This window comes from Danio rerio, chromosome 4, assembly GCF_049306965.1.
Source record: "Danio rerio strain Tuebingen ecotype United States chromosome 4, GRCz12tu, whole genome shotgun sequence".
Lineage (NCBI taxonomy): Eukaryota > Metazoa > Chordata > Actinopteri > Cypriniformes > Danionidae > Danio > Danio rerio.
In genome coordinates this window covers 50,244,038-50,266,891 of record NC_133179.1, presented here as the reverse complement: position 1 = coordinate 50,266,891, position 22,854 = coordinate 50,244,038, and the positions used below count along the sequence as shown (strand labels likewise).

The following is a 22,854-nucleotide window of genomic DNA, read 5'->3' as shown; positions in this document are numbered from 1 at the left end:
AGAGGCTGTCAAGCGTTGGCTATTTAAATCAGCTGCCAAATGAAGCACTTCGAAAAGCTTACAGCACCTGGTATTGCCAGGCGGTCTCCCATCCAAGTACTAACCAGGCCCGACCCTGCTTTACTTCCGAGTTCAGATGAGATCGGGCATTTCCAGGGTGGTATGGCCGTAAGCGAAAGAGGCTGTCAAGCGTTCGCTATTTAAATCAGCTGCCAAATGAAGCACTTCGAAAAGCTTACAGCACCTGGTATTCCCAGGCGGTCTCCCATCCAAGTACTAACCAGGCCCGACCCTGCTTTACTTCCGAGTTCAGATGAGATCGGGCATTTCCAGGGTGGTATGGCCGTAAGCGAAAGAGGCTGTCAAGCGTTGGCTATTTAAATCAGCTGCCAAATGAAGCACTTCGAAAAGCTTACAGCACCTGGTATTCCCAGGCGGTCTCCCATCCAAGTACTAAGCAGGCCCGACCCTGCTTTACTTCCGAGTTCAGATGAGATCGGGCATTTCCAGGATGGTATGGCCGTAAGCGAAAGAGGCTGTCAAGCGTTGGCTATTTAAATCAGCTGCCAAATGAAGCACTTCGAAAAGCTTACAGCACCTGGTATTCCCAGGCGGTCTCCCATCCAAGTACTAACCAGGCCCGACCCTGCTTTACTTCCGAGTTCAGATGAGATCGGGCATTTCCAGGGTGGTATGGCCGTAAGCGAAAGAGACTGTCAAGCGTTGGCTATTTAAATCAGCTGCCAAATGAAGCACTTCGAAAAGCTTACAGCACCTGGTATTCCCAGGCGGTCTCCCATCCAAGTACTAACCAGGCCCGACCCTGCTTTACTTCCGAGTTCAGATGAGATCGGGCATTTCCAGGGTGGTATGGCCGTAAGCGAAAGAGGCTGTCAAGCGTTGGCTATTTAAATCAGCTGCCAAATGAAGCACTTCGAAAAGCTTACAGCACCTGGTATTCCCAGGCGGTCTCCCTTCCAAGTACTAACCAGGCCCGACCCTGCTTTACTTCCGAGTTCAGATGAGATCGGGCATTTCCAGGGTGGTATGGCCGTAAGCGAAAGAGGCTGTCAAGCGTTGGCCATTTAAATCAGCTGCCAAATGAAGCACTTCGAAAAGCTTACAGCACCTGGTATTCCCAGGCGGTCTCCCATCCAAGTACTTACCAGGCCCGACCCTGCTTTACTTCCGAGTTCAGATGAGATCGGGCATTTCCAGGGTGGTATGGCCGTAAGCGAAAGAGGCTGTCAAGCGTTGGCTATTTAAATCAGCTGCCAAATGAAGCACTTCGAAAAGCTTACCGCACCTGGTATTCCCAGGCGGTCTCCCATCCAAGTACTAACCAGGCCCGACCCTGCTTTACTTCCGAGTTCAGATGAGATCGGGCATTTCCAGGGTGGTATGGCCGTAAGCGAAAGAAGCTGTCAAGCGTTGGCTATTTAAATCAGCTGCCAAATGAAGCACTTCGAAAAGCTTACAGCACCTGGTATTCCCAGGCGGTCTCCCATCCAAGTACTAACCAGGCCCGACCCTGCTTTACTTCTGAGTTCAGATGAGATCGGGCATTTCCAGGGTGGTATGGCCGTAAGCGAAAGAGGCTGTCAAGCGTTGGCTATTTAAATCAGCTGCCAAATGAAGCACTTCGAAAAGCTTACAGCACCTGGTATTCCCAGGCGGTCTCCCATCCAAGTACTAACCAGGCCCGACCCTGCTTTACTTCTGAGTTCAGATGAGATCGGGCATTTCCAGGGTGGTATGGCCGTAAGCGAAAGAGGCTGTCAAGCGTTGGCTATTTAAATCAGCTGCCAAATGAAGCACTTCGAAAAGCTTACAGCACCTGGTATTCCCAGGCGGTCTCCCATCCAAGTACTAACCAGGCCCGACCCTGCTTTACTTCCGAGTTCAGATGAGATCGGGCATTTCCAGGGTTGTATGGCCGTAAGCGAGAGAGGCTGTCAAGCGTTGGCTATTTAAATCAGCTGCCAAATGAAACACTTCGAAAAGCTTACAGCACCTGGTATTCCCAGGCGGTCTCCCATCCAAGTACTAACCAGGCCCGACCCTGCTTTACTTCCGAGTTCAGATGAGATCGGGCATTTCCAGGGTGGTATGGCCGTAAGCGAAAGAGACTGTCAAGCGTTGGCTATTTAAATCAGCTGCCAAATGAAGCACTTCGAAAAGCTTACTGCACCTGGTATTCCCAGGCGGTCTCCCATCCAAGTTCTAACCAGGCCCGACCCTGCTTTACTTCCGAGTTGAGATGAGATCGGGCATTTCTTTTTTTTTTTTTTTTTTTTTTTTTTTTTTCTTTTCTTTATTTTATATCAAAAATTAAAAACAGTTACATTCAGGTAATAATACATTTACATTATATAAAGCCATTTGAACATATGTATTCCCATTTAAAAAGTCTTTTTCAAATACATCAATCTTGTCATTCATGTTACAGTAATAGAAAAGAGTATTAAGCAGTTCAGACATTTTTCTTTGAAACAATTTACACACAGACAATTTGCCATTATTTTGTTTAACAATATTCCTTCTATTCCATATCACATTTCTTGCAACTGTTAAAAAGAAGTTTATGAACCTTGTGTTTTTACCTTCTGTTTTACAACCAAATAAAAATAATGTTTCCCATTCCTCATCAACAACTTCATTTTCAATCCCCATTTCATTTAGCATTTCTTTAATTTTTCCAATAAAACATTTTAACTCTTTGCATTTAAAAAACAAATGTAGTATACCTTCATCTTCTTCATTACAAACTTTACATCTTGCATCATTTGCCAAACCTATTTTACACAATCTCATTTCACTTAATATACAGTTTTGTCTTAAAATGTAATCAAAATTCTCTAAAACGGGACTTTTCCACCAAGCTCTTACATGTTGCCATATTTCCTTCTTTTCAATATTGGGATATAATCTCTTCCAGTACTCTTCTGCTTTGGGTGTAACAAAAACATCTTTACGTAAACAAGAATAGAACATTTTCAGTATACCATCTTTAAAAGCATATTGATTTTCTTTAAAGTTTATCACCCTTCCTTCATCGCTGTGCATTTCAAATTTATTTTCTATAATTTCTTTCCATTCTTTTGGTATATTTTTTTTCAAGTTGTTAAGCTGCTTTTCAATAACTCTTTTAGTTTCGTTTTCATAGTTTTCTATTATTGCATCTTTTATTACGTGCGCCTGTACATAACCAGGTATCACTTCATATAAAATATCTTTAATTTGCTTTATTCCTGCATTAAACCATTTCTTATAAAAAATAGTATTATTCCCTTCTTTAATATATTCATTTAAAAACAGCGGTTGCTTTAAAATCTCGTCTTTACTAAATGAACAATCAATATGCTTTCTAAAATCTCCCCATGCTTTAATAACCTCTTTATAGAATTCTGGAACTTTATTCATCATATTCTCTTTGGGCTTCATCCATAATATATATTCTTGCATTTCCCCACATTTATTTAAAAAATACCTCATCACATCTTTCCATACATGTTTTTCTTCTTTCCAATATTTATTTACAGTTTTAATTCTTATGCTTTTCATTCTGATTAGAGGATCAATTAAACCTAAGCCTCCTTCTTCAACTTTACCAATTATGGTGTCATAAGCTATTTTGGAAGGTTTTCCATCCCATAAGAAATCTAAAACAATAGCTTTTATCTTTTTATACACACTCATTGGCAAACTCACTGTACCTAAAACATACCACATTTTTGATAAAAATAAGGAATTTAAAACTAAAACTTTCCCCTTTAAAAACAAACCTCTTAATTTCCAGAAATGTAATCTTTTCTCCATTCCCTTTAAAACTTCCTCCCACATTAAATTCCTTGTTTCATTTTCATTTTCACCAATTCTTATACCTAAAATTTTCATATCAACTTTCTCCTCTTTAAATTTGATTTTTTCTGGTAAAACATTTATTTTTCCCAGTCTCATGTATTTAGTTTTTTCCTTATTAATTTTTGCTCCTGTTCCATTGCAATATCTGTTTAAAATTTCCTCTGCTTTTTCAATACTTTTAATATCTTTTACTATTAAAGTAGTATCATCAGCATACTGAAATATTTTGTGTTCTAAGTCTGTTCCTTTTATACATAATCCTCGTATTTGCGTTTCATTATCAATTGCTAATCCTAATGTTTCAGATACAAGTGTGTATAATAGTGCTGACATTGGACATCCTTGTCTTATTGATCTTGTTATTTTAAAATCTTTAGTTAAAAAACCATTTACTTTTATACAGCTTGTTATATCTGCATATAAACATTTTATCCATTGTAAGTATCTTTCTCCAAAACCAAATCTCTCCATTACATCCATCATATATTTGTGTTCCACTCTATCAAAAGCTTTTTCTAAATCGACACTGATTATATATCCTGTTTCTTTTTCCTCTCTCATATACCATATTATATCTCTTATATTGTTTATGACATCAGTTATGTCTCTTTTTAAAACTGCATATGCTTGATTTGTTTTGATTATGTTAGGTACAACTACTTTCAATCTATTAGCTAAAACCTTTGCTAAAATTTTATAGTCCGTGTTCAGCATGCTTAAGGGTCGATAATTTTTTAAGTCTCCTTTGTCTCCATTTCTTTTATAAATCATTTTCACCATTCCTTTCTTCATACTATTAGTTAACTCCCCTTTTTCATAAATATCACTGTATATTTCATTTAAAATAGGAATTAAAACATTTTTAAAAACTTTATAAAACTCAACTGGTAGTCCATCTATTCCTGGACTTTTCCCATTTCTCGACTGATCAATAGCTGTTTCTATTTCTAAATCTGTTATCTCACTCTCACACATTTCCTTGTCCTCTTTATTTAATTTTGCTGTTATTTTTTCTAATAAAAAATGTTCATCATTTAAATTAACTCCATTTTCTGTAAATAATTCCTTATAAAATCGTCTAGTTTCATTTAAAATTCCCTCTTTGTCTTCTACAGTTTTCCCATCTTGTGTTTTTATACATTTTATTATAGCTGCTCTCTGTCTTGTTTTTTCTAATTCATAAAAGTATTTTGTACTTCTTTCTCCTTCTACAATGTCTTTAGCTCTGCTTCTAATAATTACTCCTTTACACTTTTCTTCTTCAATTTTCTTCAGCTTTTCCTGTAATTCAATTATTTTGTCAACATTTATCCCATTTACTTTACTCATTTCTTCATTCCATTCTTTTCTAATTTTATTTTCTTTAAATTTTTTGGCCTTTTGTATTTTTTCTGATATATTTATTGAGTATTCTTTTATTCTATTTTTCAGATTATCCCACCATAAACCTGTTTCTGTTTCAAACATTTCATCATTTACACTATTAATTATTATATTTTCTATATTCATTTTATAACTTTCTATTTTTAACAGCTCAGTGTTGAGTATCCACACTCCGGGTCCTTTTTCAATCTCATTAAAATTCATTGTTATCCATAAAAAATCATGATCACTCTCACTATAGGTTTTATATAAAATTGTGTTAACATATTGTACTTCTTTTTTTTTACATAAAAACAAGTCAATTCTACTTTGCTTTAAAATCCTATTTGCAATTTCTCTTCTTGAATACTCTCTTTTCATACCATTCCGCTCTCTCCATACATCTACCAAATCACATTTTCTCATCAAATTTTGTAGTTCATTCCTCCCTCTGTCTGTTCTAAAATTCATTGAGTCATCTATATCTATTCTTTGCATGGCAATATTAAAATCTCCTAAAATAAATATGTTTTCATTCTTTTCTATTAGCTTATCTATTTCCTTATAAAAGTTATATTTGTCCTTTTCCTCATTTGGTGCATGTATGTTGCATACTCTAAAACTTTTCCCACCATACAGAACTTTTACAATTATTATTCTTCCATTTGTGTCTTTATAGTCTAATTCTACTTTCTCAAAAATCCCTCTTTTTATTAAAATTGCTACTCCTCTATTCTTTTCTATATTCCCATTACTAAATATTTCACCATTCCATAATTTTCTCATTTCATTTTTAATCTCATTTTCCCACTTTGTCTCTTGTAAACATAATATATCACACTTTTTTGTTAAACACGTTAATCTTTCAAACTTTTCACATTTGGACAATCCTCTTACATTCAATGATACCACACATACATTACTCATTAGTATAATTATTGGATAAACCAATAACCACCATTCATTCTGAGTCACTGTCACTTAAACAAATGTTTCTTGCATCTCCCTTTTCAAATTTCTTCCTTTCCATTCTTTCTTTTATCTCTTCTCTTCTTATTTTTTGCCGTTGTAGAACCATTTCAATGTTTAAGCCACTTTTAGATCTTGATTTTAAATCTTTTATCTTTTTTCCTTTTTCTTTTTTTTCCAGTCCATAATTCCCCCTTTCAAAATCCATTCCTCTTACCTCATTTATTGCTCTTATTTCATTGTCCTCAGTCCTTGTTTTCTCCTGTCTCTCTTCAATGTTCAGTTCTGTAGTGTCCTCATCATATTGTTCGTCAGCAAATTGTCTATTATTTGGTTCTCCTTCTTCCTTGTTTGCTCCTTCTCCCAGTTCCATTTCTTTATCCTCTTGCTCATTTCTGTTCTCTTCTGTGTTTTTTTCTTCTCCTGTTTTGTCCTCCTTCCTTTCTGTTGCCGTATTTTCAAGTGATGCTTGTATTTCCATCCTTTCAACTTCCTCCTCTTTTTCACAGTTACATCTTGTCAATGCCCTCTCGCAGCCCTGGCACTGCGGAACTTCGCAGTCCCGCACATAATGCCCCTGCTGAAGACATCTCCTGCATGTGAAATTTGGGCAGTCTTTCTTCTCATGCTCTGTACTGGAGCAGAGTCTGCACATTTTCAGTTGATTATCATGAATCACTCTGAAATATTGCATCCCTTCTTCCGTCATGAAGCCAACATTGTACGGTAAAGATTTCACTTCTTTGGGAAATTTTACTCTGACAAAGCGTGTTCCATCTGCCACCATTGTTCCCGGATGATATTTTCTTCTTATTGGAAGTATCGGAGTTACTCCCCAATTACTTAGTTTTTGTTGTATCTCCTCATCCTGTATATAACTGGGCAAGTTCAGGAAAGATACCATTTTTTCTGTTGCACACAGCTTTTTCATCTCACATTCTTCTCCATTAATCATCAGTCCGTTTAACAATATCTCGCATTCTTTTTCACTTTCCATTGTCAGTTCAAATTCATTGTTGTTTTTTCTTCTCAGTCCAAGTAATTTGCCAATCCCGACTTTGTCTTCCACTGCTTTGATTATGTTGTTTATAGTAGAGTTTTCAATGTCTCTTACCATCATTGTTAGTGTGGCTTCCTTCTTGTACTCTCTTTGATATCTTGCTTGCTTCTTTATTTTGTTCAGCATCTGTTGTTTTTGACTTAAAGCATTCCTTTGTCCTTCAGTATTCTTTACACTTTCAATACTTGCAGTTGATTGTAGATCCCCTTTCTTTTCTTGATCGCCTCCTTTTCCTTCTTTTTTCTTTGAAACAACTGTTGCCCATGTCTCATTGCTGTTTTCTCTGGCATCTTCATTTTGAGTCCTTTCAAGCATGTTAGTAGCATTTCCTTGTTCTCTGTTCCTTTTTCCATTTGTGTCCTGTCCATTCTCTTTCTCCATAGTGTCCATTTTGTTGTTTTACCAACCCCAAAACAGTGTTACTGTTTGGGGTTAGTTAAAAATAATCTTTAACTGAAAAAACAATTAAAGTAAACTTTGTAATACAAAAACTAAAAATAAAAAACAAAACTGCCAAAATTGAAGAGCCTCTCTCTTCCTTCTGCCACCTCACACTTCCTGCAGTGCACCAACTCTAACTCACACTAGAGGGCGTGTCCAGGGTGGTATGGCCGTAAGCGAAAGAGGCTGTCAAGTGTTGGCTATTTAAATCAGCTGCCAAATGAAGCACTTCGAAAAGCTTACAGCACCTGGTATTCCCAGGCGGTCTCCCATCCAAGTACTAACCAGGCCCGACCCTGCTTTACTTCCGAGTTCAGATGAGATCGGGCATTTCCAGGGTGGTATGGCCGTAAGCGAAAGAGGCTGTCAAGCGTTGGCTATTTAAATCAGCTGCCAAATGAAGCACTTCGAAAAGCTTACAGCACCTGGTATTCCCAGGCGGTCTCCCATCCAAGTACTAACCAGGCCCGACCCTGCTATACTTCCGAGTTCAGATGAGATCGGGCATTTACAGGGTGGTATGGCCGCAAGCGAAAGAGGCTGTCAAGCGTTGGCTATTTAAATCAGCTGCCAAATGAAGCACTTCGAAAAGCTTACCGCACCTGGTATTCCCAGGCGGTCTCCCATCCAAGTACCAACCAGGCCCGACCCTGCTTTACTTCCGAGTTCAGATGAGATCGGGCATTTCCAGGGTGGTATGGCCGTAAGCGAAAGAGGCTGTCAAGCGTTGGCTATTTAAATCAGCTGCCAAATGAAGCACTTCGAAAAGCTTACAGCACCTGGTATTCCCAGTCGGTCTCCCATCCAAGTACTAACCAGGCCCAACCCTGCTTTACTTCCGAGTTCAGATGAGATCGGGCATTTCCAGGGTGGTATGGCCGTAAGCGAAAGAGGCTGTCAAGCGTTGGCTATTTAAATCAGCTGCCAAATGAAGCACTTCGAAAAGCTTACAGCACCTGGTATTCCCAGGCGGTCTCCCATCCAAGTACTAACCAGGCCCGACCCTGCTTTACTTCTGAGTTCAGATGAGATCGGGCATTTCTTTTTTTTTTTTTTTTTTTTTGCACTTCGAAAAGCTTACAGCACCTGGTATTCCCAGGCGGTCTCCCATCCAAGTACTAACCAGGCCCGACCCTGCTTTACTTCCGAGTTCAGATGAGATTGGGCATTTCTTTTTTTATTTTTTTTGCACCTGGTATTCCCAGGCGGTCTCCCATCCAAGTACTAACCAGGCCCGACCCTGCTTTACTTCTGAGTTCAGATGAGATCGGGCATTTCTTTTTTTTTTTTTTTTTTTTTGCACTTCGAAAAGCTTACAGCACCTGGTATTCCCAGGCGGTCTCCCATCCAAGTACTAACCAGGCCCGACCCTGCTTTACTTCCGAGTTCAGATGAGATCGGGCATTTCTTTTTTTTTTTTTTTGCACCTGGTATTCCCAGGCGGTCTCCCATCCAAGTACTAACCAGGCCTGACCCTGCTTTACTTCCGAGTTCAGATGAGATCGGGCATTTCTTTTTTTTTTTTTTTTTTTTTTTTTTTCTTTATTCAAAAACTTATCACATTAACATTCAAATACTTCAAGAAATTTCACAAAACAAATACATTAAAATCAACATTCTTCATAACATAACATCCTCTTTTGGCATTTTCCACTTTAAACCATTTAAAACATTATACACTTCATCATTAAACACATCATAAAAGCTTGGTAACATATCTTCTCCTTTAAAATACCAGTACAGACTTTTTATGTAACTTTCCATTTTTCGTTTTAGTATATTCCACACATTTAAAACAACTTTTTCCTGTTTTGCTACATTTCTTCTTTCCCACACACATTTTTTAATCATCATTATAAGAAGATTTACAAACTTTTTGTTTTTGTTTTCCATATTCCATCCGAACATCACTAGAGTATTCCATTCAAATTGTTCTTCATCCCAATCTTTTAATAAATCTTTTAGCATTTTTTGGCATTTCATGTAAAAACATTCTAATTCTTTACAGTATAAAAACAGGTGTAAAATTCCTTCATCTTCTTGAAAACATACCTTACATGTTGCATTTGGTTCTCTCTGTATCTTTGTTAAAATGCACTCAGTAAAAATTGCCTTGTGTCTTATAAAATATTCAAAACATTCCAATCTTGTTTCTATTATTTCCCCTCTCATGTTTTTCCATATATTTTCCTTTTTCACACTATTCAATCTTTGTACCCAAAAGTTATTTGCTATTGGTTCTTGAAATACACTATCTCTAAAATACACATAAAAGTCTTTCAGTAAACAATCTTTAAAATCACAAAGCTTTCCTTTTAAATTGACATGTATGATTTTTTCATTCCCACCTTCTTCCATATTTTCTATTCTTGTAATCCATTCTTTTGGTATGGCACCTTTGACCGTTTCAAGTTTATTTTCTATTTCCTTTACACTGTATTCCTCTTTAGCTTCTTCCATTAAGTCGACTATATATTGCTTAGTTAAAAATCCCTTTTTGAATTCATAAAGAACATCCCTTATTCTTAAAATCCCTACATCCATCCATTTTTTAAAAAATAGTTCCTTCCCTTCTTTTAAAATACTTTTATTTAAAAACAAAGGTTGATTTAACAAGTTTTCTCTTCCCTTTACTTGATAAAATACTCCGTCTAAAAATTTCCCCCATCCACTTAAAATTTCTTGATAAAACCCTGGTAACTTTTCCGTCATCCAGTTTTTTGTTTTTAACCAAAGAATGTCTTCTCCTAAGTTAAAATTGCCAACTTTGTTTAAAAAATATTTCATAACTTTTTTCCATTCTGTTGAGTTCTCCTCTTGTAAAAGCTTTTTAACTATTTTGATTCTAAGACAATTTTTCCTTTGTTTAATATCCATCAATCCTATCCCTCCTTCTTCTGTTGCTCCAATTATTGTATTGTACGCAATTCTTGGGGGTTTCCCCTCCCATAAAAAATCTTGAACACACTTTTTCAATCTCCCTTCTATCCAACATGGCATTTCTGTTACATATAATTTATACCATAGCTTTGATGTCATTAAAACATTTAAAATTAAGGCTTTCCCCTTTAAGCAAAGTTCTCTCGTCCTCCAGAAATTTAATCTTGATTCTATTCCTCTTATTAGATCATCCCACATCTTTTCTGTTGCTTTTCTTTCATTTTTACCAATTAAAATTCCTAAAATTTTCAGCTCTTCTACTTCTCTAAATTGAAAACAATCTGTTAAAATATCTGCTTTACCAAACCTCATATATTGTGTTTTATTTTCATTTATTTTGCTTCCTGTTCCCTTACAAAACTCCTGTACTTTTTTCATGGCTTCTTTTACACTCTTTTTCTCCTTCACTATTATTGTTGTATCATCAGCATACTGGTATATTTTTCCTTCATCCTCCTCTTCTTCTATTTTTATTCCTTTAATTTTAGTTTCTTGTTTTATTGCTAACCCTAAAGGTTCTGCGACTAGGGAATATAATAGCGCTGAAAGAGGACATCCTTGTCTAATTGATCTTGTAATTTTAAAACAATCTGTTAAAAAACCATTACATTTTACTTTTGTAAAAGCCCCTTTATATAAAATTTTAATCCAATTAATAAAATTCTCTCCAAATCCAAATGTTTTGAGTACATCAAATAAGTAAGTATGTTCGACTCTGTCAAAAGCCTTTTCAAAATCTACACTAATTAAAAAACCATTCATCTTCTTTTCTTGTATATAGTCTATTGTGCTTTTAATACTCATTGTTACATCTGCTATATCTCTCCCTTTTATTGCATATGCTTGGTTTGATTTAATTAATTTAGGCATAACTTCCTTTAATCTATTCGCTAAAACTTTTGCTAAAATCTTTAAATCTGTATTTAACATTGTTATTGGTCTATAATTTTGTAATTCAGTTTTTGCTCCTTTTCTTTTATATATTAACTTCATTAATCTCATCCCCATTCTTTCATTCATCTCTTTACATTTAAAAATTTCTTTAAAAACTTCTTTTAGTATTCCTTTTAAAATATCTTTAAAAACAATATAAAATTCATTTCCTATTCCATCTATACCTGGACTTTTCTTTTTATTTAGTTGATTTATTGCAATTTCAATCTCTTCTTCATCTATTTCTCTGTCACATTCTTTGTTGTCATCTTTTTCTAATTTTACTTTTATATAATTTAGAATCTTCCTTTCTTTTTCTTCATCAATACCTTTTGCTTCAAAAAGATCTTCATAAAAATGTTTGATTTCTTCTAGTATTTCTATGTTTCCTTTCACAATTTTTCCATTTCTCCCTTTAATTTCCTTTAGTATTCCTGCTTTACCTCTTTGCTTCTCTAAATCAAAAAAGAATTTCGTGCATTTTTCCCCTTCTACTGTGTATTTAGATCTGCTCCTCAACATTGCCCCCTTATATTTGTCTTCTTCTAAATCTCTTAATTTTTGCTCTATTTCTTTTATTTTTTCAATATCTTTATTTTCTTTGTTTAATTCTTTTTCTAAGGATTTTTTAACTTCTTTTTCTGTATACTTTTTACATCTTTGTAGTACTGCGCAATATTTGATTGTGTATTTTCTTATTTGGTATTTTGTGTTTTCCCACCATATCCTTTTATCTTCATCATACATTCTATTTTCTTTTTCTTTCTCTATTATTTCTTTGACTTTTTGAACATAATCTTCATTTTTTAAAATGGTTGTGTTTAAAATCCAAGTTCCTGGTCCTTTTTGTATGTTATCTACATTCACTTTAAAATGCAAGAGCTTATGATCACTAAAACTGTTCTCTTCATACTGTATGTTTTCTATAAAATTCTCAATATTCCTAGTACATAATATAAAATCTATTCTTGTTTGACATATAAAATCTCCAACTATTTGTCTCCTTGAAAACTCTCTTTTTTCTTTGTTATTTTCCCTCCATATGTCTATTAAATTATTTTCTTTTATTAGCTCCTTTAGTTCTTTCCTTGCTGTGTCAGATTTAAAAACCATTCCATCTGCCATGTCTTGTTTATTAAAAACTGTATTAAAATCTCCTACCATTATTATTTTTTTATGTCTCTCAATTACCTTATTTAAAATCTTAAAAAACTCTTTTTTATCTTTCTCTTCCGTAGGTGCATGTATATTGGCTATAATCATTTCTTGTCCTTCATAGTTTACTTCTATCACTAAACACTTTCCATTATTGTCTTTATACACGATTTTTTTAATATTAAAAACATCTTTTTTTAATAAAAATGCCACCCCTCTTCCAGATTTGCCATCACCATTGTTATATAAGATATCCCCCTCCCACTTCTTTTTAAAATCTTCCATTACATAATCTTTCCAGTTTGTTTCTTGTAATACTATCATGTCCTTATTTTTACATTTTTCTCTTATTTTCTCGAATTTCCCTTTTTCCATCATACCTCTTGCATTAAAAGATACACATTTTAAAACCATTAAAAGAAATAAAGATAAAATTAAAAACCTAAAAATCATTATTACTCATCATCTCCCTCCATTTCCTTTAACACTTCATATCTGTTCATGTTTTTCATTCTTGTAGTCAATTTTCTCTTTGTACTTTCTAGATTAGGTTTAATCTTTAATGTCCTTCTTCGAATTGTTCTTCTCTCCTCTCTGTCCATTTTAATTTCTTCTTCTCTTCCAATTTCATTACTTTTTTCTTCATTTCTTTGTCCAGTCTTCACCTCATTGTCTCCATACATCTGAGAATTGTCCATTGTTTCCATTTCTATGTTTTCATTATCCTCTTCTTCTCTTTTTTCCTTTTCTTTGAAAAGCGTTTGCCTCTCCCTTTCTTCCAATATCAGTCTTTCATTTGCTTCATTTTGCATTTTTCCTCTCTCTTCTTCATGTCTTTCTTCACAAAAAATGTCATCTTCATTATTCCTCTCATGCATTTTCTTATCCTCTTGAATTTCTTTTCCATTTTGTTTCTCTTTCGGTAAGTCTTTTGGTTGTAAAACTCCAGCTTGTTCTTCTCCTTCATTTTGTTCTACATTGTTTACTTTATGCACTTGCCTGCTTATCTGGTTTCTTTCTTCTCCTTCCTCTGCCTCCATCCAACATTCACATTTTGCTAAAATTTGGAGGCATTCCGGGCATTTAATTGCATCACAGTTTCTTGCAAAATGTCCTCTTTCTTCGCACTTAAAGCACCTAAAGTCTGGGCAGTCCTTCATCACATGCTCCGGGCTCATACACAGCCTACAAGTCTTAACTTGGTGGCTGTGCATCACCCGGAAATATTGTGGTCCTTCTGCCGTTTCAAACTTCGTGCTATATGGAAGCGAAGCCACCTCCTTGGGAAACCGTGTCTTAATGAACCTTGTCCCATCCTCAATCTCAGTGCCCGGATATGTCCTCCTTTTAATTTTTGATAAGGGGCTAACACCCCATCCATCCAATTTTTCTAATATTACACTATCCTCCAGATAAACAGGCAAGTGCATAAAGGAGACAACATAGTCTCTGTTTTGTAACATTTTAACTTCACAGTTCTCTTCATTTATTGTTAGTCCATCAATCAGTTTGTCACAAGTTTCTTCCTCTTCTAAAGTTATTTCATATTCTTTGTCCTTTCTCGGTCTTATTGCCAAAATTCTCCCATGTCCACATTTTTCTGTTAACGCCTTAATAATGTCTGAAACTCTCACCTCTTTTACTTTGTCCACGTTTAGTATTACAGTTGCTTCCTTCAAGTACTTCTTTCCTCTCCTTTCATGTTGTCTTTCCTGTTGCTGATTTTCTTGTCGTTCCATGTTAGCCATGTTTGTTTCTCCTCCTCGTGCTGTGTTGTTTCCCATCTGTTTTCCCTCTCGTACTCCCGTGTCGTCTCCTCTTTGCTTTTCACCATCCATCTCTGTGTTATTTTCTCCTCTTGTTTTGCCCGAAAGTCCAGTGATTTTGTCCTTTGTGCTTTCCATTGTCCCAAAAAAATCCAAGCAAAAAAAGTGAATAACCACCTTCCAGCTAGCACATGTGCTGCTGTCAGGTGGTTTAAACTCCAAAAATAAAAATAATAACTCCTTAAACTATATTAAACACCCAAAAAAACTAAATAAAACAACAAAAGAAAGGGAGAGCCTTTCTCTCCCGTCTGCAGCCTTTCACTTCCTGTTTGCACACTAACTCCCTCTAGCGTACCCAGGGTGGTATGGCCGTAAGCGAAAGAGGCTGTCAAGCGTTGGCTATTTAAATCAGCTGCCAAATGAAGCACTTCGAAAAGCTTACAGCACCTGGTATTCCCAGGCGGTCTCCCATCCAAGTACTAACCGGGCCCGACTCTGCTTTACTTCCGAGTTCAGATGAGATCGGGCATTTCCAGGGTGGTATGGCCGTAAGCGAAAGAGGCTGTCAAGCGTTGGCTATTTAAATCAGCTGCCAAATGAAGCACTTCGAAAAGCTTACAGCACCTGGTATTCCCAGGCGGTCTCCCATCGAAGTACTAACCAGGCCCGACCCTGCTTTACTTCCGAGTTCAGATGAGATCGGGCATTTCCAGGGTGGTATGGCCGTAAGCGAAAGAGGCTGTCAAGCGTTGGCTATATAAATCAGCTGCCAAATGAAGCACTTCGAAAAGCTTACAGCACCTGGTATTCCCAGGCGGTCTCCCACCCAAGTACTAACCAGGCCCAACCCTGCTTTACTTCCGAGTTCAGATGAGATCGGGCATTTCCAGGGTGGTATGGCCGTAAGCGAAAGAGGCTGTCAAGCGTTGGCTATTTAAATCAGCTGGCAAATGAAGCACTTCGAAAAGCTTACTGCACCTGGTATTCCCAGGCGGTCTCCCATCCAAGTACTAACCAGGCCCGACCCTGCTTTACTTCCGAGTTCAGATGAGATCGGGCATTTCCAGGGTGGTATGGCCGTAAGCGAAAGAGGCTGTCAAGCGTTGGAAATTTAAATCAGCTTCCAAATGAAGCACTTCGAAAAGCTTACCGCACCTGGTATTCCCAGGCGGTCTCCCATCCAAGTACTAACCAGGCCCGACCCTGCTTTACTTCCGAGTTCAGATGACATCGGGCATTTCCAGGGTGGTATGGCCGTAAGCGAAAGAGGCTGTCAAGCGTTGGCTATTTAAATCAGCTGCCAAATGAAGCACTTCGAAAAGCTTACAGGACCTGGTATTCCCAGGCGGTCTCCCATCCAAGTACTAACCAGGCCCGACCCTGCTTTACTTCTGAGTTCAGATGAGATCGGGCATTTCCAGGGTGGTATGGCCGTAAGCGAAAGAGGCTGTCAAGCGTTGGCTATTTAAATCAGCTGCCAAATGAAGCACTTCGAAAAGCTTACAGCACCTGGTATTCCCAGGCGGTCTCCCATCCAAGTACTAACCAGGCCCGACCCTGCTTTACTTCCGAGTTCAGATGAGATCGGGCATTTCCAGGGTTGTATGGCCGTAAGCGAGAGAGGCTGTCAAGCGTTGGCTATTTAAATCAGCTGCCAAATAAAGCACTTCGAAAAGCTTACAGCACCTGGTATTCCCAGGCGGTCTCCCATCCAAGTACTAACCAGGCCCGACCCTGCTTTACTTCCGAGTTCAGATGAGATCGGGCATTTCCAGGGTGGTATGGCCGTAAGCGAAAGAGGCTGTCAAGCGTTGGCTATTTAAATCAGCTGCCAAATGAAGCACTTCGAAAAGCTTACAGCACCTGGTATTCCCAGGCGGTCTCCCATCCAAGTACTAACCAGGCCCGACCCTGCTTTACTTCCGAGTTCAGATGAGATCGGGCATTTCCAGGGTGGTATGGCCGTAAGCGAAAGAGACTGTCAAGCGTTGGCTATTTAAATCAGCTGCCAAATGAAGCACTTCGAAAAGCTTACTGCACCTGGTATTCCCAGGCGGTCTCCCATCCAAGTTCTAACCAGGCCCGACCCTGCTTTACTTCCGAGTTCAGATGAGATCGGGCATTTCCAGGGTGGTATGGCCGTAAGCGAAAGAGGCTGTCAAGCGTTGGCTATTTAAATCAGCTGCCAAATGAAGCACTTCGAAAAGCTTACAGCACCTGGTATTCCCAGGCGGTCTCCCATCCAAGTACTAACCAGGCCCGACCCTGCTATACTTCCGAGTTCAGATGAGATCGGGCATTTCCAGGGTGGTATGGCCGTAAGCGAAAGAGGCTGTCAAGCGTTGGCTATTTAAATCAGCTGCCAAATGAAGCACTTCGAAAAGCTTACAGCACCTGGTATTCCCAGGCGGTCTCCCATCCAAGTACTAACCAGGCCCAACCCTGCTTTACTTCCGAGTTCAGATGAGATCGGGCATTTCCAGGGTGGTATGGCCGTAAGCGAAAGAGGCTGTCAAGCGTTGGCTATTTAAATCAGCTGACAAATGAAGCACTTCGAAAAGCTTACAGCACCTGGTATTCCCAGGCGGTCTCCCATCCAAGTACTAACCAGGCCCGACCCTGCTTTACTTCCGAGTTCAGATGAGATCGGGCATTTCCAGGGTGGTATGGCCGTAAGCGAAAGAGGCTGTCAAGCGTTGGCTATTTAAATCAGCTGCCAAATGAAGCACTTCGAAAAGCTTACAGCACCTGGTATTCCCAGGCGGTCTCCCATCCAAGTACTAACCAGGCCCGACCCTGCTTTACTTCTGAGTTCAGATGAGATCGGGCATTTCCAGGGTGGTATGGCCGTAAGCGAAAGAGGCTGTCAAGCGTTGGCTATTTAAATCAGCTGCCAAATGAAGCACTTCGAAAAGCTTACAGCACCTGGTATTCCCAGGCGGTCTCCCATCCAAGTACTAACCAGGACCGACCCTGCTTTACTTCCGAGTTCAGATGAGATCGTGCATTTCCAGGGTGGTATGGCCGTAAGCGAAAGAGGCTGTCAAGCGTTGGCTATTTAAATCAGCTGCCAAATGAAGCACTTCGAAAAGCTTACAGCACCTGGTATTCTCAGGCGGTCTCCCATCCAAGTACTAACCAGGCCCGACCCTGCTTTACTTCCGAGTTCAGATGAGATCGGGCATTTCTTTATTATTTTTTTTTTTATTAAAAAATAATCACATTACATTAACATTTAAATACTTCAAGAAATTTCACAAAACAATTACATTAAAATCAACATTCTTCATAACATAACATCCTCTTTGGGCATTTTCCACTTTAAACCATTTAAAACATTATACACTTCATCATTAAACACATCATAAAAGCTTGGTAACATATCTTCTCCTTTAAAATACCAGTACAGTCTTTCTATGTATCTTTCCATTTTTCGTTTTAGTACATTCCACACATTTAAAACAACTTTTTCCTGTTTTGCTACATTTCTTCTTTCCCACACACATTTTTTAATCATCATTATAAGAAGATTTACAAACTTTTTGTTTTTGTTTTCCATATTCCATCCGAACATCACTAGAGTATTCCATTCCAATTGTTCTTCATCCCAATCGTTCAATAAATCTTTAAGCATTTTTTGGCATTTCATGTAAAAACCTTCTAATTCTTTACAGTATAAAAACAGGTGTAAAATTCCTTCATCTTCTTGAAAACAAACCTTACATGTTGCATTTTGTTCTCTCTGTATCTTTGTTAAAATGCACTCAGTAAAAATTGCTTTGTGTCTTATAAAATATTCAAAACATTCCAATCTTGTTTCTATTATTTTCCCTCTCATGTTTTTCCATATATTTTCCTTTTTCACACTATTCAATCTTTGTACCCAAAAGTTATTTGCTATAGGTTCTTGAAATACATTATCTCTAAAATAAACATAAAAGTCTTTCAGTATACAATCTTTAAAATTACAAAGCTTTCCTTTTAAACTGACATGTATGACTTTTTCATTCCCACCTTCTTCCATATTTTCTATTCTTGTAATCCATTCTTTTGGTATGGCACATTTGACCGTTTCAAGTTTATTTTCTATTTCCTTTACACTGTATTCCTCTTTAGCTTCTTCCATTAAGTCTACTATATATTGCTTAGGTAAAAATCCCTTTTTGAATTTATAAAGCACATCCCTTATTCTTAAAATCCCGACATCCATCCATTTTTAAAAAAATAGTTCCTTCCCTTCTTTTAAAATACTTTTATTTAAAAACAAAGGTTGATTTAACAAGTTTTCTCTTCCCTTTACTCGGTAAAATACTCCGTCTAAAAATTTCCCCCATCCACTTAAAATTTCTTGATAAAACCCTGGTAACTTTTCCGTCATCCAGTTTTTTGTTTTTAACCAAAGAATGTCTTCTCCTAAGTTAAAATTGCCAACTTTGTTTAAAAAATATTTCATAACCTTTTTCCATTCTGTTGAGTTCTCCTCTTGTAAAAGCTTTTTAACTATTTTCACTCTAAGACAATTCTTCCTTTGTTTAATATCAATCAATCCTATCCCTCCTTCTTCTGTTGCTCCTATTATTGTATTGTACGCAATTCTTGGGGGTTTCCCCTCCCATAAAAAATCTTGAACACACTTTTTCAATCTCCCTTCTATCCAACATGGCATTTCTGTTACATATAATTTATACCATAGCTTTGATGTCATTAAAACATTTATTATTAAGGCTTTACCCTTTAAGCAAAGTTCTCTCATCCTTCAAAAATTTAATTTTGATTCTATTCCTCTTATTAGATCATCCCACATCTTTTCTGTTGCTTTTCTTTCATTTTTACCAATTAAAATTCCTAAAATTTTCAGTTCTTCTACTTCTCTAAATTGGAAACAATCTGTTAAAATATCTGCTTTACCAAACCTCATATATTGTGTTTTATTTTCATTTATTTTGCTTCCTGTTCCCTTACAAAACTCTTGTACTTTTTTCATGGCTTCTTTTACACTCTTTTTATCCTTCACTTTTATTGTTGTATTATCAGCATACTGGTATATTTTTCCTTCATCCTCGTCTTCTTCTATTTTTATTCCTTTAATTTTAGTTTCTTGTTTTATTGCTAACCCTAAAGGTTCTGCGATTAGGGAATATAATAGTGCTGAAAGAGGTCATCCTTGTCTAATTGATCTTGTAATTTTAAAACAATCTGTTAAAAAACCATTGCATTTTACTTTTGTTAAAGCCCCTTTATATAAAATAAAATAATAAAATTCTCTCCAAATCCAAATGTTTTGAGTACATCAAATAAGTAAGTATGTTCTACTCTGTCAAAAGCCTTTTCAAAATCTAAACTAATTAAATACCCATTCATCTTCTTTTCTTGTATATATTCTTATGTGCTTTTAATACTCATTGTTACATCTGCTATATCTCTCCCTTTTATTGCATATGCTTGGTTTGATTTAATTAATTTAGTAAAACTTCCTTTAATCTATTCGCTAAAACTTTTGCTAAAATCTTTAAATCTGTATTCAACATTGTTATTGGTCTATAATTTTGTAATTCAGTTTTTGCTCCTTTTCTTTTATATATTAACTTCATTAATCCCATCCCCATTCTTTCATTCATCTCTTTACATTTAAAAATTTCTTTATAAACTTCTTTAAGTATTCCTTTTAAAATATCTTTAAAAACAATATAAAATTCATTTCCTATTCCATCTATACCTGGACTTTTCTTTTTATTTAGCTGATTTATTGCAATTTCAATCTCTTCTTCATCTAATTCTCTGTCACATTCTTTGTTGTCATCTTTTTCTAATTTTACTTTTATATAATTTAGAATCTTCCTTTCTTTTTCTTCATCAATACATTTTTCTTTAAAAAGATCTACATAAAAAATGTTTGATTTCTTCTAGTATTTCTGTTTCCTTTTGCAATTTTAAAATTTTTACTTTTAATTTCCTTTAGTATTCCTGCTTTACCTCTTTGCTTCTCCAAATCAAAAAAAAAAAAAGAATTTTGTGCATTTTTTCCCTTCTACTGTGTATTTAGATCTGCTCCTCAACATTGCCCCCTTATATTTGTCCTTTTCAAAATCTAGTAATTTTTTATTTAAAATGAAGGAATTCAATTTATTAGATTTTTTAAAATCTTTATTTTTCTTGTTTAATTCTTTTTTTTTTTTTGGATCTTTTAACTTCTTTTTCTGTATACTTTTTACATCTTTGTAGTACTGAACAATATTTGATTGTGTATTTTCTTATTTGATATTTTGCATTTTCCCCACCATATCCTTTTATCTTCATCCTACATTCTATTTTATTTTCTTTCTCTATCAATTTTTTTATTTTTTTTAAACATACTCTAAAATGATTGTATTTAAAATCCAAGTCCCTGGTCCCCTTTGAACATTCTCCCATTCTATTTTAAATGTTAAAGCTTGTGATCACTAAAATTGTTTTCTTTATATTTCAGATTTTCTATAAAATTCTCAATATTCCAAGTACATAAAATAAAATCTATTCTTGTTTGACATAAAATTCCCCACTATTTTTGTCTCCTTGAAAACTTTTTTTCTCTATTCCTCTCCCTCTATATATATACTCAGTTATTTTCTATTATTAACTAATTTAGTTCCTTTCTTCCTATATCAGATTTAAAAACGATTCCATCTGCCATATCTATGTTGGGTGGTTGCTAAGGTGTTGCTAAGGCGTTGCTAGGGGGTTGTTAAGCAGTTGATAGGCGGTTGCTAGGTGGTTGCTAAGGTGTTGCTATGTGAGATTACGGCATCCTAAGAAAACTCTGTTGTGAAGATCAGTATCCATGGCCCCCCAGTAGGGATACTGATTAACTGAGTAACATGAATAGTGCATTTTGCAGAAAACAATTTGTGGTGCGTGTAAAAATGTGTTTCCTCATAGGAGATGGCCATAGGAGGTGGGTGCTTGGTTAAGTGAAGGGGGGGCCGTGTGGAAGAAAGGTGAGTAGGGAGGGTTAACTGTTGGGGAGGGTTAGTAATGGATGGAGGTGGGTGCTTAGTGAAGGGATGTAGAGGAGAAAAAGGTGGGGATACTGGAGGAGGGGAAAAGAGTAGGGAGAGGAAGAGCGTAAGGACTTGTAGAGAAAGACTGAGCAGAGATTTTATTCCTGTCCATGTTGCTGTTGATGAAGAGAGAGTAGTTTTAATGCTGCTGTTTTGTTATTTCCACTGTTTTTGTAATGCTGCTGCTGTTATTGTTGATTTTTCGTAGTCAGATGATGGTAGTAGAATTGCTGATGGGTTGTAGAGGGATGTTGAATTTTAGAAGCTTGTAAAGGAGCTGGAGCAGTCCTGTCAACAGCTTTCATGGGAAAACGAAGATAAGGAAGTCATTTTTGCTAGGCTTCCTATAGAACAGCACCCAGGGCAATAGAGAGATGGACTAAGAAAATGGTTAGTGTTAGGGTTAGGGCATGTTCTGAGATAACACTGAACAGCACCCAGGGCAACAGAGAGATGGACTGAGAAAATGGTTAGTGTTAGGGCATGTTCTGAGATAACATCGAACAGCACCCAGGGCAACAGAGAGTGCATGGCACAAATAAAAGGCCTCCAGTGACCTTAGCAGGTACCAAACCCAGCTGGCATCATTAGCCTCCCAGCTCCATTTGGCCAAAACCTCATACTACCATAATAAAATTAACACCACTTCAGACATACGCAAACTATTTAGGACATTTAATACCCTGCTCTGTCCTCCTCCCTCAACTACTTATCAGCTGGCCTCCTTCTTTACACACAAACACTCAAATTTAAATCTCCATCAAACAACACTCTCTGAAGAAAAATTCAGTCTCTTCCTTCACTTCATACTGGCACATTCTCAACCAGCTTTAAGTAGGTGTACCGAAGGCCAGCTAGTGAAGTGCTGTGCAGGTAAACCTCATTCCTCTGACCTCTAAAGGTGCTCTAGTGACAGACACTAGAGGCCATGGTCTTTAGCCTACTTGTTAGAGCAACTGCCATGCAAAAGGTCGCCGGTTCGATCTTAGCTCAGAGCGGGTTGGGTGGTGTAGGGCCATGGGTGTTACACAGGCCTGGGTAACCTCACTGTTCAAAAAAACATCATTCAACACCTCATTGGATGAAAAATACAGACCAGTCTCTCTCTCCTTCTATATATTGTCAAAACACTACAAAGGGCTGCTTTCAACTAAATTTCCAGATTTTTAACTCACATCAAACTGCCTAAAGGATATTGGTTTGGAAAAACACTTCACCAACTGCTCAATCATCTGCTTACATCACCTTTCCTGCAACTCCACACATTCAACACAATTTCTCAATCCAGCTGGGATAATCAACCATTACCCCATGTAGTTCGATA

The 22,854-nt window shown here is 36.7% G+C and overlaps 31 non-coding genes across 31 annotated transcripts; all 31 read right to left on the bottom strand.

The window, feature by feature from the left end:
- Positions 1 to 55: 55 nt before the first annotated feature.
- Positions 56 to 174, bottom strand: LOC141383768 (5S ribosomal RNA). The gene has a single exon (XR_012404804.1). It is a non-coding gene; the product is annotated as a 5S ribosomal RNA (ribosomal RNA).
- Positions 175 to 232: 58 nt separating this feature from the next.
- Positions 233 to 351, bottom strand: LOC141382296 (5S ribosomal RNA). The gene has a single exon (XR_012403224.1). It is a non-coding gene; the product is annotated as a 5S ribosomal RNA (ribosomal RNA).
- A 58-nt stretch (positions 352 to 409) lies between these two features.
- LOC141383759 (5S ribosomal RNA) lies at positions 410 to 528 on the bottom strand. Its single transcript, XR_012404795.1, has one exon. It is a non-coding gene; the product is annotated as a 5S ribosomal RNA (ribosomal RNA).
- A 58-nt stretch (positions 529 to 586) lies between these two features.
- LOC141382295 (5S ribosomal RNA) lies at positions 587 to 705 on the bottom strand. The gene has a single exon (XR_012403223.1). It is a non-coding gene; the product is annotated as a 5S ribosomal RNA (ribosomal RNA).
- Positions 706 to 763: 58 nt separating this feature from the next.
- Positions 764 to 882, bottom strand: LOC141382294 (5S ribosomal RNA). Its single transcript, XR_012403222.1, has one exon. It is a non-coding gene; the product is annotated as a 5S ribosomal RNA (ribosomal RNA).
- Positions 883 to 940: 58 nt separating this feature from the next.
- Positions 941 to 1,059, bottom strand: LOC141383545 (5S ribosomal RNA). The gene has a single exon (XR_012404568.1). It is a non-coding gene; the product is annotated as a 5S ribosomal RNA (ribosomal RNA).
- A 58-nt stretch (positions 1,060 to 1,117) lies between these two features.
- On the bottom strand, positions 1,118 to 1,236 carry LOC141383302 (5S ribosomal RNA). Its single transcript, XR_012404315.1, has one exon. It is a non-coding gene; the product is annotated as a 5S ribosomal RNA (ribosomal RNA).
- A 58-nt stretch (positions 1,237 to 1,294) lies between these two features.
- On the bottom strand, positions 1,295 to 1,413 carry LOC141383624 (5S ribosomal RNA). The gene has a single exon (XR_012404650.1). It is a non-coding gene; the product is annotated as a 5S ribosomal RNA (ribosomal RNA).
- A 58-nt stretch (positions 1,414 to 1,471) lies between these two features.
- Positions 1,472 to 1,590, bottom strand: LOC141383655 (5S ribosomal RNA). Its single transcript, XR_012404685.1, has one exon. It is a non-coding gene; the product is annotated as a 5S ribosomal RNA (ribosomal RNA).
- A 58-nt stretch (positions 1,591 to 1,648) lies between these two features.
- LOC141383654 (5S ribosomal RNA) lies at positions 1,649 to 1,767 on the bottom strand. Its single transcript, XR_012404684.1, has one exon. It is a non-coding gene; the product is annotated as a 5S ribosomal RNA (ribosomal RNA).
- Positions 1,768 to 1,825: 58 nt separating this feature from the next.
- LOC137492211 (5S ribosomal RNA) lies at positions 1,826 to 1,944 on the bottom strand. Its single transcript, XR_011012183.2, has one exon. It is a non-coding gene; the product is annotated as a 5S ribosomal RNA (ribosomal RNA).
- Positions 1,945 to 2,002: 58 nt separating this feature from the next.
- On the bottom strand, positions 2,003 to 2,121 carry LOC137492126 (5S ribosomal RNA). The gene has a single exon (XR_011012098.1). It is a non-coding gene; the product is annotated as a 5S ribosomal RNA (ribosomal RNA).
- Positions 2,122 to 7,932: 5,811 nt separating this feature from the next.
- Positions 7,933 to 8,051, bottom strand: LOC137492125 (5S ribosomal RNA). Its single transcript, XR_011012097.1, has one exon. It is a non-coding gene; the product is annotated as a 5S ribosomal RNA (ribosomal RNA).
- Positions 8,052 to 8,109: 58 nt separating this feature from the next.
- On the bottom strand, positions 8,110 to 8,228 carry LOC137494014 (5S ribosomal RNA). Its single transcript, XR_011013989.1, has one exon. It is a non-coding gene; the product is annotated as a 5S ribosomal RNA (ribosomal RNA).
- A 58-nt stretch (positions 8,229 to 8,286) lies between these two features.
- On the bottom strand, positions 8,287 to 8,405 carry LOC137493961 (5S ribosomal RNA). The gene has a single exon (XR_011013936.1). It is a non-coding gene; the product is annotated as a 5S ribosomal RNA (ribosomal RNA).
- Positions 8,406 to 8,463: 58 nt separating this feature from the next.
- On the bottom strand, positions 8,464 to 8,582 carry LOC137493442 (5S ribosomal RNA). The gene has a single exon (XR_011013415.1). It is a non-coding gene; the product is annotated as a 5S ribosomal RNA (ribosomal RNA).
- A 6,346-nt stretch (positions 8,583 to 14,928) lies between these two features.
- On the bottom strand, positions 14,929 to 15,047 carry LOC141383665 (5S ribosomal RNA). The gene has a single exon (XR_012404696.1). It is a non-coding gene; the product is annotated as a 5S ribosomal RNA (ribosomal RNA).
- A 58-nt stretch (positions 15,048 to 15,105) lies between these two features.
- On the bottom strand, positions 15,106 to 15,224 carry LOC141383151 (5S ribosomal RNA). Its single transcript, XR_012404127.1, has one exon. It is a non-coding gene; the product is annotated as a 5S ribosomal RNA (ribosomal RNA).
- Positions 15,225 to 15,282: 58 nt separating this feature from the next.
- On the bottom strand, positions 15,283 to 15,401 carry LOC141382866 (5S ribosomal RNA). Its single transcript, XR_012403809.1, has one exon. It is a non-coding gene; the product is annotated as a 5S ribosomal RNA (ribosomal RNA).
- A 58-nt stretch (positions 15,402 to 15,459) lies between these two features.
- Positions 15,460 to 15,578, bottom strand: LOC141383631 (5S ribosomal RNA). The gene has a single exon (XR_012404659.1). It is a non-coding gene; the product is annotated as a 5S ribosomal RNA (ribosomal RNA).
- Positions 15,579 to 15,636: 58 nt separating this feature from the next.
- LOC141383883 (5S ribosomal RNA) lies at positions 15,637 to 15,755 on the bottom strand. Its single transcript, XR_012404942.1, has one exon. It is a non-coding gene; the product is annotated as a 5S ribosomal RNA (ribosomal RNA).
- A 58-nt stretch (positions 15,756 to 15,813) lies between these two features.
- Positions 15,814 to 15,932, bottom strand: LOC141383849 (5S ribosomal RNA). Its single transcript, XR_012404906.1, has one exon. It is a non-coding gene; the product is annotated as a 5S ribosomal RNA (ribosomal RNA).
- Positions 15,933 to 15,990: 58 nt separating this feature from the next.
- Positions 15,991 to 16,109, bottom strand: LOC141383742 (5S ribosomal RNA). Its single transcript, XR_012404778.1, has one exon. It is a non-coding gene; the product is annotated as a 5S ribosomal RNA (ribosomal RNA).
- A 58-nt stretch (positions 16,110 to 16,167) lies between these two features.
- Positions 16,168 to 16,286, bottom strand: LOC137494851 (5S ribosomal RNA). The gene has a single exon (XR_011014795.1). It is a non-coding gene; the product is annotated as a 5S ribosomal RNA (ribosomal RNA).
- Positions 16,287 to 16,344: 58 nt separating this feature from the next.
- LOC137493934 (5S ribosomal RNA) lies at positions 16,345 to 16,463 on the bottom strand. Its single transcript, XR_011013909.2, has one exon. It is a non-coding gene; the product is annotated as a 5S ribosomal RNA (ribosomal RNA).
- Positions 16,464 to 16,521: 58 nt separating this feature from the next.
- LOC141383879 (5S ribosomal RNA) lies at positions 16,522 to 16,640 on the bottom strand. The gene has a single exon (XR_012404937.1). It is a non-coding gene; the product is annotated as a 5S ribosomal RNA (ribosomal RNA).
- A 58-nt stretch (positions 16,641 to 16,698) lies between these two features.
- On the bottom strand, positions 16,699 to 16,817 carry LOC141383695 (5S ribosomal RNA). The gene has a single exon (XR_012404729.1). It is a non-coding gene; the product is annotated as a 5S ribosomal RNA (ribosomal RNA).
- A 58-nt stretch (positions 16,818 to 16,875) lies between these two features.
- LOC137494884 (5S ribosomal RNA) lies at positions 16,876 to 16,994 on the bottom strand. The gene has a single exon (XR_011014828.2). It is a non-coding gene; the product is annotated as a 5S ribosomal RNA (ribosomal RNA).
- A 58-nt stretch (positions 16,995 to 17,052) lies between these two features.
- Positions 17,053 to 17,171, bottom strand: LOC137494895 (5S ribosomal RNA). Its single transcript, XR_011014839.1, has one exon. It is a non-coding gene; the product is annotated as a 5S ribosomal RNA (ribosomal RNA).
- Positions 17,172 to 17,229: 58 nt separating this feature from the next.
- LOC141383653 (5S ribosomal RNA) lies at positions 17,230 to 17,348 on the bottom strand. The gene has a single exon (XR_012404683.1). It is a non-coding gene; the product is annotated as a 5S ribosomal RNA (ribosomal RNA).
- Positions 17,349 to 17,406: 58 nt separating this feature from the next.
- On the bottom strand, positions 17,407 to 17,525 carry LOC141383824 (5S ribosomal RNA). The gene has a single exon (XR_012404878.1). It is a non-coding gene; the product is annotated as a 5S ribosomal RNA (ribosomal RNA).
- Between the last annotated feature and the right edge of the window lie 5,329 nt (positions 17,526 to 22,854).